This window comes from Lissotriton helveticus, chromosome 7 (genome assembly GCF_964261635.1).
Source record: "Lissotriton helveticus chromosome 7, aLisHel1.1, whole genome shotgun sequence".
NCBI lineage: Eukaryota > Metazoa > Chordata > Amphibia > Caudata > Salamandridae > Lissotriton > Lissotriton helveticus.
The window spans coordinates 653,514,754-653,527,917 of NC_136068.1; positions in this window are offsets into that span (position 1 = coordinate 653,514,754).

Consider the following 13,164-nt stretch of genomic DNA (forward strand, 5'->3'; position numbering starts at 1 on the left):
GTTGTATATATTTATAATATTTGCATAGGGTTTGTCGTTATTTTGGGCGGGGTGGGCGGCGGAGCTGAGCTGTCTTGCAGCCATCATGGCGTCGAGCTCGGTTCCTCTCACTAGTTTCATATTTCTCATGAGGGGTTGTTCCTAATGTTTCTATTTTAGCGAGGTCAAAAATAGATCCCATCAGTGGCCTACTGATTTTGCTCGATTCCTTTTGTTTTTTCTAACGATTTTTATGTTATAGTTTGCTAGCACGATACAGCGGCTAGTCTGCATTTTATATATATATGTCCTTTTTATTAGGGGTGTCCTCCGGTGGAGCCGGATGATCTACCTCTAATAAACGGTCCGGGCTGAACCAACTACCAACAAACGGGGCAGAGATAGGCATGACGGGTTACAAAGGGGACAAAAGTCTGCACTACCTATCCTTCACTATCCGCAAAGACTAAACAGAGTATTGCGACTCTGTGCTTATTTTTGAATAGAGAATCACCCAAAGAGAACCAATTCCGAACGATCAATGTTCGGCCAAACAGTCAATCAAATGAGGGATAAAAATAGGCACGACGGATTACAACGGGGGCTAAAGCCTGCGTTACCTATCCTTCACTATATGCAAAGACTGAACAGAGTATTGCGACTCTGTGCTTGTTTGTAAATAGAGAATGATCCAAAGAGAACCAATTCCAAAACAGTAAATGCTTGGATAACAATCAATCAAATGGAGAGGGAAGCAGGCACGACGGATTACAACGGGGGCAAAGGCCTGCGTTACCTACCCTTCACTATCTGCAAAGAGAGAATACTCCTATTCTTCCCTGTTTGTAGACAGAGAATCTCTCAGAAACAATCAAATGAGTAATACTAGTATTTTCAAACAATCAAACAATCAATTCGCAATTTGTCGTGTTACACGACTTTACCCGGACCGTATGGACAGTTTCTCGTCTTCCGCTTCCAGCGCCTGATCGTCCTCTATTCTCCGTAATTGCTGTGGCACTCCTGATGGTTCCCAGTCTGGACCGTAGATCACTCGAGTGAGGTCTGCTCGGAACCAGTGAAGTTCGGATGATCGGCTGCCAGACGAGGGTCTATTGGGCAGGTGCACTTCCCGATCGTTGCAGTCGTTCACTCTGTCGTTGGGACCTCTCCCACTGGATCCACGTGTCACTGATGGGCCCTACGTTTGGGACGCCAATTGTAAAAAGGTAGGGCCAATGTCGACCAAGAACTTTCTATGGTTGCCCGGCGATAGTCGCCTCTCATACCATTCAATATTATCAATCAAAGAGGCAGGCGCTGGAGACGGGAAGGCAGGAAACAGGAGTTTATTCTGACGGAGCAGAACACGTCAAATCAGACAACAGGGTATCTTCTTGAGGTGCTCTCTCCGCATCTCTGAGGCCTGGCCTCTTATACACAAGTTTATGGCTTTATTACATTTGTGACATCCGTGGTATTGCTTTGAAGTACAAAAAGGCCTCTTTGGAATCCACGGTTCAGGCCCGTTCTCACAGATATCTACAGTGGAGGTCCCCTCCCAAATCTCATAATGATGGCTATTGCGCAGCTGGACATTCCGCTGGGAACAGGAATGCGGGCGACCGGTCGGATCTAGGGGTGTGAAGGCATTGATTAATCCCCGCTCCTTTGATGTGAGGCGAGGTCCTACGGTAGGGGGCAATAAACTGCATCTGTTGGGCTAGGTGATGGCCTGGGATCAGGCCGGACAATCGGGCAGGGAGGAAGAGGTTATCAAAAAGGGCCTGTTCTATGAATGAGATGAAAGAGTGAGGGGGTTCAGCACGGGATGTGGCTCCGAGACAGGGTCGCGTTAGAGGTGCGTTTATGGCCCAAGCAGGAGAGACCGGGGGCTGTTGGGGCGCGGGGGAATGCTTGCGAGGCCGGGGAGTGAGGGGGAGAGAGACGCGCAGGCTATTGGCAGTGGGAAGAGAGGCCATGACACACAAAATGGCTGTCACTTACGTGCATGATGGGGCCTAAAAGGGACAAGATGGCGTGGCCACTGTTTCGCGACTTTCACTTTACTTTCAACAGTGGCTGTGGTGAACATAAATGAACGCCGCTTATGTATACCTAATTTTAGTCATTTTCCACAAAAATGGCTGTCTTTCCCTCTCTTTCTTTATATATATTCAGGTACATAACCAATCAAATGTCAGGTAAAAAAAGTAGAAAATGAAAGTAACATTGTAATTGGTTGTCAATTCCAACACTTCAGATGTGTTTTGTGAAGTAATTTACCTCAGGGTATTTAGAGAGGTCTACAGGCTAAATGGCTAAATGGAATTCCAACCAAATTTGTGAAAATTGTAGGGATTGGTATGTAGTATGAGCTAATCTATATTTGGTGAAAGTGTCTCCAGTCGTTTTTCTGTAAATTACTTTCCCACCTTTTTTAAGCGAGCGCTTCCCAGTGCGCGCCCCGGTACGCGAACCGGCAGCGTTACGGGAGTCCTCCATTTTGTGTTTCGGTAGAATTGAGATACAAGATGGAGGGCAAATAATGTTAAGAATGGGTAGAAGGGGGCACGGTAGTCGTATCCTGACCCCCTAGGTTTTCTGAGGGTGGCTGAGGAGGCCCATATGTGAGAAAAAAAAACATTTTTTTTCAAATTTTCGCGCGGTTAGCGTCCGGTGCGCGTACCGGGTAGCGCTCCGGAAAGCGTAAATTGTGAAAATTAGTAAAAAAAGAGTTACATTTAAAATTTGTTTATAGTGATAATAGTTAGGGTAGCTCTGAGAAGAGCTTTTGGGTCTGTGGTAGATTTAGGTACTTATAAGTAGGTACCAATACATAGTCTTAAATTCAGGATGAAAACTCTGTTCCCCTCATCTGAGAAGTGAACTCCATCTCCTCTGTAGATATCTTGCATGTAGTAACGCAAGGTATTGTTGTAGATGCAGCCCATTCCACAGTCTCTAATGTAAGCTGAAACAGACTTATTTACATGCTTCCTCTATTTCTCAATTTGTGGACAAAATTCGTTGGACCACCTCCATTTCTGTCTTTGGCATATATTGGAATATACCAAGGCAGTTTGAGGAAAAAGTGCCATCAATTGCTCAAAAGTGTCCTTTAAAAGCATTTCCAGACCTACCCCAGTCAAAGTGCCCAAGTCATTTCCTCCACAGTGCACAATTAACAGGTCAGGTTTTGGCAAATGCAAAAAGGTTTTCACCAATGGTATCAATTGGTGACATCTTAATCCTCTGTGGCCAATCCATATGACGCATTACGCGACAACGCGATACGTCGCGCTTTCGCGACACGTCACGATGTTGTTTTCTAATGCGGCAGTTACGCAAACGGAACGTTTACCGGTTCGCGGACCGAGGCGCAGAACTAAATTGAGCTAACAGGAAGCTGCCCGGTTCGCGGACCAGGAGCGAACCAAAAAAAATAATTTAAAAAAAAACTTTAAAAAATTGTATTAAAAACATATAAAATATATTTTTCGATTTAAAGAAGAATACATTTTAAAGTTTTTGATATTAGCTATTAAAAAAACATTGAAATTCACTGAAAAAACCATAGGTTATAGACCATATATAGTTAGGAATTAGCATTTACAAAACCTTGAAAATTCACTGGAAAACCATAGGTTATAGACCATATATAGTTAGGAATTAGCATTTACAAAACTTTATTTTACTCACACAAAACCATTGAAATTCCATATATAGTTAGTTGCACTAACTATATATCGCGCACCCGCAATCCACTGCTGATGATGTCACATATTACATCATTCATGACATGGTCAGTGACATCACTGATGACATCACTGATGACATCTCAAATGACATCACTGAAGACATCACTGATGACATCTCATTTGACATCAATGGTCACATCACTGATGATATCATTCATGTGACAATACAATGCATCTCCTCACACTTTAATATAACCTCTGTTACACCCAGTGTTAAATACAGAATATAATTTTTTAAACCATTGACACACCAATACTAGTTACTACATACGCACTCACTGATTCCTATGTCTACACACACATTCACTCATTCACCCATACAATCATTCATACATACAATCACTCATCTTTACAACACTATCATATGCACTCATACACCTATACAGACACTCACATTCTGCCACTCATCCATGGAGTTACTCACACACCTAGTCAGTCCTGTAAAGAATTAATCACACTTCCATTTTCTAATCTGTACAGTTAAACATAGAGTACCTTACATTTTCAAACATATACTAACACATACTTACTCTCTTATACAATCATTGATACAAGTACACATTGATCTGCACAGAGTCACACATCTCCGAGCCAGCCACACACACACTCAGTCTCCCATACAAATACTTGGACAATCAATCAATAACCCATATAGTTACTCATATAGCTACTGATCAACACATGCAGCAGTTTACAGAACAACAGACATAATGATGCACAAATTAAGACAGTTTAGTCACTAACCCATGCACTCAGTGAGACACATTTATTCACTCACTCATACAGTCAGTCACGCACCTACTAAATCCTTCATCCAGACACTTATACATCTACTCATTCTTCAATATGTAAAACATATTTAAACTTTACAGAAACACACAGTCACTGGATGATGTCATCAGTGATGTCATCAGTGATGTCATTTGAGATGTCATCAGTGATGTCACTGACCATGTCATGAATGATGTAATATGTGACATCATCAGCAGTGGATTGCGGGTGCGCGATATATAGTTAGTGCAACTAACTATATATGGAATTTCAATGGTTTTGTGTGAGTAAAATAAGGTTTTGTAAATGCTAATTCCTAACTATATATGGTCTATAACCTATGGTTTTTTCAGTGAATATATATATATATATATATATATATATATATATATATATATATATATATATTACCTACTGGCGGTCGCCAGTAGGTATATATAGTTAGGATTTTTTCTCTATGGGTTTTTTGAAAATTCTATGTCTAATAACTTTGGCGTTTGTGGACGGAATTGGCTGAAATTTTCAGGAAAATGGCACATTTTGTTTCTGAGCAGCCCTTGAAAATTTGGGGGGGGTTCGTCCAGTGGGGGCCGAGAAAAAAGGGGGGTCCCAAAACGTGTTTTTAACATTGAGTTTTCCATAGGGCGGTTGGCCTCACTTTTAGCCCGAACGGCTGAATGGATTTGCACGAAACTTGGCAAAATTGTAGGGACTGGTAGCCCGATGTGCCTTTTGTAGGTCTCAATATATGTGCTCCAGTGGATTTTGAGAAATTAACGTTTAAAAAAAGATATATATCTGTAACAGCGGACCGGTTAGCGCTCTGGTTCGCGGACTTTTCGCGCAACGGAGCTTTGTGAAGCGAAGCTGATTGGTTCTCCGGCGTCTGTCAACATTCCAAACAGTCCGTAGCGGCCGCCATCTTGTCTCTCGGTAGGATCGAGAGACAAGAGGAGGTCAAAACAAAGGGGGAAATAACTATAAGGGGGCATAGTAGATCCTCGCTGACCCCCTAGGTTTGATGTGGAGGTTTTAAAAGGGCCTCGCGGGGCAAAAAAAAAACAAAATAATAATAATCGAACGGCTGAATGGATTTGCACGAAACTTGGCAAAATATTAGGGACTGGTAGCCCGATGTGCCTTTGCTAGGTCTCAATATATGTGCTCCAGTGGATTTTGAGAAATTAACGTTGAAAAAAAGATATATATCTGTAACAGCGCTCCGCTTCGCGTACTTTTCGCGTTACGGAGCTTTGCGAAGCTGATTGGTTCTCCGGCGTCTGTCAACATTCCAAACAGTCCGTAGCGGCCGCCATCTTGTCCCTCGGTAGGATTGAGAGACAAGAGGAGGCCAAAGCGAAGGGGGAAATGACCATAAGGAGGCATAGTAGATCCTTCCTGACCTCTTAGGTTTGATGTACCATTTTGCCAAGTTTGGTGTAATTCCGTTCAGCCATTCAGGCTGTAGACGTATGTAAATGTCCTATGGAAAATTGCATGGGGAAAACACATTTGAAAGTGTTGAAATTTAGAACCAATTAAAATGTTACTTTGGTTTTGTATTTGTGTGTGATGAAAGTTAATTGGTTATGTATATATGTCAAATGAGAGGAAACCACAGCCATTTTGTGATACTACTGTCTGAGGTACATTTGTGAGGAATTTTTGGTGGTGAATTTCTGGTGTTTGATTTACACAGTACTAACACTTCTGCTACTTTTAAAAAGGTGAGTTGTTAATTTGTAAGGGGAACTATGTTGTACACTTGAAGATAATTTGAAAAATGTTTTCTGTTATTTATTTGCAGTCCTTCTGTTATACTAAATACTTGATGAAGTTAGTTTTATATTATGTATTACTAAAAACGATAAATGAAAGTGATTATTTTTTTCTGCAATTTACAGCAAGCAATTTCAAAATAAAATGGCTCACAATGAAGAGACCGTGGCAATTTCTTTTGAATTGTCCACTACATTGATTGAAATTGAGAGCACCAATAATGAAATATTGTCACAAGGAGGACATGACTTGTATGATTCCATTAGATTGATTGAAATGGACAGCACCAAGAATGAAATATTGTCACAAGGAGATGACTTGAATGATTCCACTACATTGATTGAAATTGAGAGCACCAATAATGAAATATTGTCACAAGGAGGAGATGGCTTGTATGATTCCATTAGATTGATTGAAATGGACAGCACCAATAATGAAATATTGTCACAAGGAGGAGATGACTTGAATGATTCCACTACATTGATTGAAATTGAGAGCACCAATAATGAAATATTGTCACGAGGAGATGACTTGAATGATTCCACTACATTGATTGAAATGGACAGCACCAATAATGAAATATTGTCAGAAGGAGGAGATGACTTGAATGATTTTTTTGATCAATCTCTTGATGGCGAATTTATCGAGTGTTTGGAGACCATAGAGTTACAAGAATCATCATTGCAGACTTTTAATGAGGAGATTCCAGATGAGATGATTGAAGAGGAAATTACTGATGAGGACATGTTACTAGTTGTTTCAAATTTAGAAAATTCTGAAGAATAAATTTATATTTAGAAATCAAAAATTGTTTGAGACATTATTTATTTTTATTTTTAATTTATGAGGTTGTAGCGAAGTGATTGTAGTATAAAATGAGACTTATAGTATAGAGTGCAACATTTTTATGTTACATGGTAAGTTTACTCATATTTACTTCCCTTCTGCCACTATATTATCTCCAATGTGTATTTGACATGTCTTCTTCATCTCCGGCCTCCTTTCTCTCACTGTGTGTCTCCGATGCATCTTATCGCTGGTATTTTGTGTAATTACAGAAGAGAGTAAAATAAAATAGTTCGGAACGTGAAAAGGGGGCAAAGTAGAGTACTCCTCACCCCCTAGGCCTTTTTAGGCGGTCCCAAAAGGATCAGTTTCTGCTTTCCTGAGAGATTATGGTATGAGTTCCATATACCACAATAACTTGCATTACAACATGCAAGATATCTATCTCCTATTACCAACTTTTGGAGATATTCGCGCTAAGCGCGAATATCTCCAAAAAGTAACACCTGCCCTGAGCAGTTCTTAGCCATGTTATCCAATGGGAGGTGGATAACATGGCTAAGAGTATTAGCTCGGTAATGCATGAATATCGCTGAGTTTTTAGCGATATTCATGCATTGCGGCCGTTTATTATCGCATTTGCGATAAACCTTGATAATAGTAAGGTTTATCTTCGATAATTTCTGACGATGCTTAGTGGTAAAAAATTGGTTGGTAAGCATCGTTAGCGATAAATATCGCTTAACTTTGGTAATATGCCCCAACGTCTGTTAACGTTCGATTCGAAGGAAATGAGGAAGTGTTGAAAAACATTGTCTGCGCCATCTTGCCTTTTTTGAAATGCCACACTTTTGTCGTGCACGGCAGCCATTTTAGATGTCTTGACCAGACCCACTCTCTGCACGCTGTCGATTGGTAGCATGGCTCCTCACCCTCGCAAGCATCTTCCCCAGGCACTGGTCACCCCCGCTCTCTGTCTTATGCATGGGCAATAAACCTCCCCCCATCTGCGCTGCTCTTCCCTGAGAATCACACTGTGCCCGCCCGACACCTCCCTTTCGCCCTATTCACTACCGCACCCTGTGACACTCCTCTTCCTCTGTGTCCGATTGTCCAGGCTATCAGCTAGCCCTGCAGATGTAGTTTATGGCCCCAGCTGTAAAGAATCACCCCTCTTCAAAGGAGTTATAGTAGATCAAGGCCCACACCCGATGAGATCCGTCACACCACACGTGTTCCTACTATCTGAAAACTATCCTGTATTGTGATTGGGGAGGGGACCGAGCCTGAAGCGGAAGATTCCAGGAATGACTCTTTGTACATCAAAGTTTTTACAATTATGTGTCACATAAAAAATATATAGCACTCCAACAAAGTAGTAGGAATATAAAACTTTAATAACATATAAATATATACAACAAAACAAAAACAGTAAAAACATTTAAACAACGAAGAGACCGTGGCAATTTCTTTTGAATTATCCAATAGATTTATTGAAATTGACAGCACCAATAATGAAATATTCTTGTCAGTAGCGGTCTGTTGTGCTAATAGTTCCAAGGCAGCAGAACGCGCTGAAATCTAGATCTCACGAAGGTGATGTCTAGCAAGTTGCCGCCCAGCAAATAACGGCGTGGGGCGCCGCGGGGGTGAGTGAGTCCAGTAGGCACCACAGCTATTCTTACCGGCATTGCAGAATTACTGCTGGGGACAATGCCTGTGCTGGAGCAGGGTCACAGCAGAAACAAAAAGGATTCTGTTGAAGATGTTGTTGGTTTTCAATTTGAAAACAGTTCTGGTGTCAACTGCTATGCTAATGTAGTGGTTAATGTTTTGTTTTCTCTAGAAAATGTAAAAGAGGGGGAGGCAGTCCAAAGTTCCGTTAAAAGGGCAAAGGAAAGGATCGGTGGTTTGAACTATCAGTCAAAAAGGGGAGGGGGTGCAACAATTTTTCCTACCGGGTCACACTGTGCTTTCACCGGAAGTGAGGTCTGCAGGATTCTAGTAATTCAAAGTGAGGCTGGCGCCGACGTCCCGCGGATACAGTTTCGTCACTCCACGGGTGATCATGGCAGTCATTCCCCATCGGGGGTCGGAGACTCCCGCGGCTCCTCTAGAATCTTCAAGGTCGTGGAGGACTACGGTGGTGGAGTCAACCAGTGACCGGGCCATTTCTTTATGCTGGGCCCGCTCTTGCCAGGTCGACCGCCATTTTGAGAGTTCGGTAGCTACTGGCGATCGCGGGGTCAAATGAGCGGACGGGCTCCACCCTGCCGGGCGAGACGTTGCAGCATGGCCACAGTGGAAGAACTCTTTTCCGGGCGCCTGGACCGCTGAGGGTGCAGCTGGGAAGCCTCCACCTAGGGAGGCGGGAGAGGCCTGTTCGCACCGTCTCTCCCTCCCAGTGCACCCCACGGCGTCTCGCTTGAGATTTGTTATGGCCGGACCAGGCGATGAGGACGAGGGGGGGGGGTCGGAGGCATGTGCAAGACATCCCCCCCCAGGGTTGTTGCAGCAATTATACAAGAAAGAAGAAGTGTCCCGTCCGTCTTCGGGCCGGGCTTCCGGTAGATGTCGGCCGGACGCCCCTGGCTCTGGCCCCATGAACGGGTTTCTTGGTTTATCGGCTGCAGCCGGATCCCGTCGGCCTCGGCCCCCCGACCGTTGGTGGCCGGACCGGAAGAGCATGTGGCGGGACTACCTGCAACTCTCAAGGGCCACCGCGGCCGGACTGGGAGAGAGAGGGGAGGGTCGAGGAGACATTCCCCCCCCCTGCAACTGTTCAGCGTTGTAAAGGCAATCCCCTGGCCGGGTCCCGTTGGTCTCGGCCTCTCCTCCGGCTACACCCTACGTTAGGATCTCCTGGCCGAGGCGTGGCAGCAGGACCTGCCTTATATGGGCTGCTCCCGGCTGGGCGTAGCCGGAACCCTGCCCCACCTTGGAAGTTTCCAGAGTGGGGGCGGATGTTCTACTGACTTGCATTTTCCCTAGTCTATCGATTTTTTTGGCGTGGCAGGCGGTGGGACAGCGAGGGGTGATTTGGTTTCTCTTACTGTTTTTCTGGTCTCTCACCACTGGCATATTTTAACGTTTTCTTGTTTCTAGGACATTAATAGGTTTTATCATTACGTTATGTTATCGTTTCTTTGTTCGTTGTTTAATAAAAGTTCATGTTCATCAGTGGCCTACTGATTTTCGTTTTCCTATTCTTTTCTTTCCAGGTTGTTTCATGCTAAAGTTTCTGTTAACAGGATACAGTGATCACTTCGTTATTATTGCATATGTCCTTTTCACTAGGGGTGCTCTCTGGTCGGGCCAGATGACGTATGTCTAGTAAATGGTCCGGGTGAAACAGGTGCATCAATCAGTGGGGAGTAGATAGGCATGACAGATTACAACGGGGGAGAAAGGTCCGCATTACGTACCCTTTCACTACTTGCAAAGATTTTCCTACGTTTATTTGCAAACAGGGAATACCTCCAAAAAGAACTAATTCCCAAACAGTCAATGTTCGGACAATCAATCAATCAATGAGGAATGAAATAGGTACGACGTGTTAAAGGCTTGCGTTACCTACCCTTCACTATCTGCAAAGGGAGAGAGAATATTCCTATTCTTCCTCGTTTGCAGGTAGAGAAGATCCTTAAGAGAATTAACATCGAACAATTCAATGCTCGATTGAAACAATCAACAAGGGGTACTGTGAACACAAATGAACGCCGCTTATGTACATACGCATTGCTATTTTCAACAGGTTGTTCCTAATGTTTCTATTTTAGCGAGGTCAAAAAGAGATCCCATTAGTGGCCTACTGATTTTGCTCGATTCCTTTTCTTTTTTTACACGATTTTTCGCTATCTGCAAAGACTAAACAGAGTATTGCGACTCTGTGCTTGTTTGTAAATAGAGAATGAACCAAAGAGAACAATCAATCAAATGGAGAGAGAAGCAGGCACGACGGATTACAAAGGGGGCAAAGGGCTGCGTTAACTACCCTTCACTATCTGCAAAGAGAGAGTACTCCTAATAGAAATGAGGGGTGGGGGGCAGCATTCAAAGCAGATCAGTGTGCATAAACACGAAAATGTTTTTACTTACCACGTACTTGACATTCGACAGCTTATGATATTTGCTATTAAAAAACCATTGAAATTCACTGAAAAAACCATAGGTTATAGACCATATATAGTTAGGAATTAGCATTTACAAAACCTTGAAAATTCACTGAAAAAACCATAGGTTATAGACCATATATAGTTAGGAATTAGCATTTAAAAAACCTTATTTTACTCACACAAAACCATTGAAATTCCATATATAGTTAGTTGCACTAACTATATATGGCGCACCCGCAATCCACTGCTGATCATGTCACATATTACATCATTCATGACATGGTCAGTGACATCACTGATGACATCACTGATGACATCTCAAATGACATCACTGATGACATCACTGATGACATCTCATTTGACATCATTCTTGTGCTAATACGATAAACCTCTTCAGACTCTAATATAACCTTAGATACACTCAGTGTATACAGACACTCACACACTGCCACTCATCCATGGAGTTACTCACACACCCAGTCAGTCATGCAAAGAAACAATCTCACCTCCATTTCTTCAACTATACAGTTAAACACACCTTACTTATTGAAACATATACTAACACATATTTACTCTCTTATACAATCCCTGATACAAGTTCACAATGATTGATACAACCACTCACTCATTCAGTGGCTCTCATGCACAGTTATTTATATATGCCAACTCTCACATGTACTGTGTTTTACATATGTACTTACTATGACATGTAGCATTGAGATATCCATTCACTCATCAATACACTCATGCACACAGTCAACTGCCCATGTAGCTGTTTCCACATGCACTCTTGAACTCATACACCTAGTGAATAAACTGCTCACACATCTATGCATAGAGTCTCACACCTTCCAGCCACCCCCACACAAACTCAATCTCCCATAGAAATACTTGGGCAACCAATTAATAACACATATAGCCTCTCGTATAGCTAATGATCAACACATGCAGCAGTTTACAGAACAACAGACATAATGATGCACAAATTAAGACAGTTTAGTCACTAACCCATGCATTCAGTGAGACACATTTAATCACTCACTCATACAGTCAGTCATGCACCTACTAAATCCTTCATCCAGACACTTATACATCCACTCAAGACATATTTTAACTTTACAGAAAAATACAGTCACTGGATGTTGTCATCAGTGATGTCATCAGTGATGTCATTTGAGATGTCATCAGTGATGTCATCAGTGATGTCACTGACCATGTCATGAATGATGTAATATGTGACATGATCAGCAGTGGATTGCGGGTGCGCCATATATAGTTAGTGCAACTAACTATATATGGAATTTCAATGGTTTTGTGTGAGTAAAATAAGGTTTTTTAAATGCTAATTCCTAACTATATATGGTCTATAACCTATGGTTTTTTCAGTGAATTTTCAAGGTTTTGTAAATGCTAATTCCTAACTATATATGGTCTATAACCTATGGTTTTTTCAGTGAATATATATATATATATATAAAAAACAAAGGTTGCCCAAGTGAGGAGCCACGATCATCAGGAATCACACCACTTCGTAGGCGTCAGTTTCAGCAGCATGCAACACGCAATCCATGAGCCATACGCGTTTCGAGCTATCAGGCGCTCTTGTTCACTGGCATGAAGAGGCAGGCATCAGGTAACAAAGAATTCCGGTTTATTAAATACATAGAGTCACACCCCAGTGGGCGTGTCTACAGGCATGCTGGTAATCGTAGTCCTGTAAACTCTGTGACTCCTCCGTTCTATTACCAAGTGGCCCCTGTCCTGCCAATCAATTATGATAAAAAACCTTGTAAGGGGAAAGTCTGTGTGTACATGGCTGCTGTACCACCAAATATCTCTACGAGCGAGGCTCCATCAGTCCACAATAACGCTTGTGATTCACAGCGCTTGGAATCCGCTTTCAGGCGTTGGGGGCTCCTCGCGGCCGAGCCAGCCGCTTTACATCAAAAACAAAGGTTGCCCAAATGAGGAGC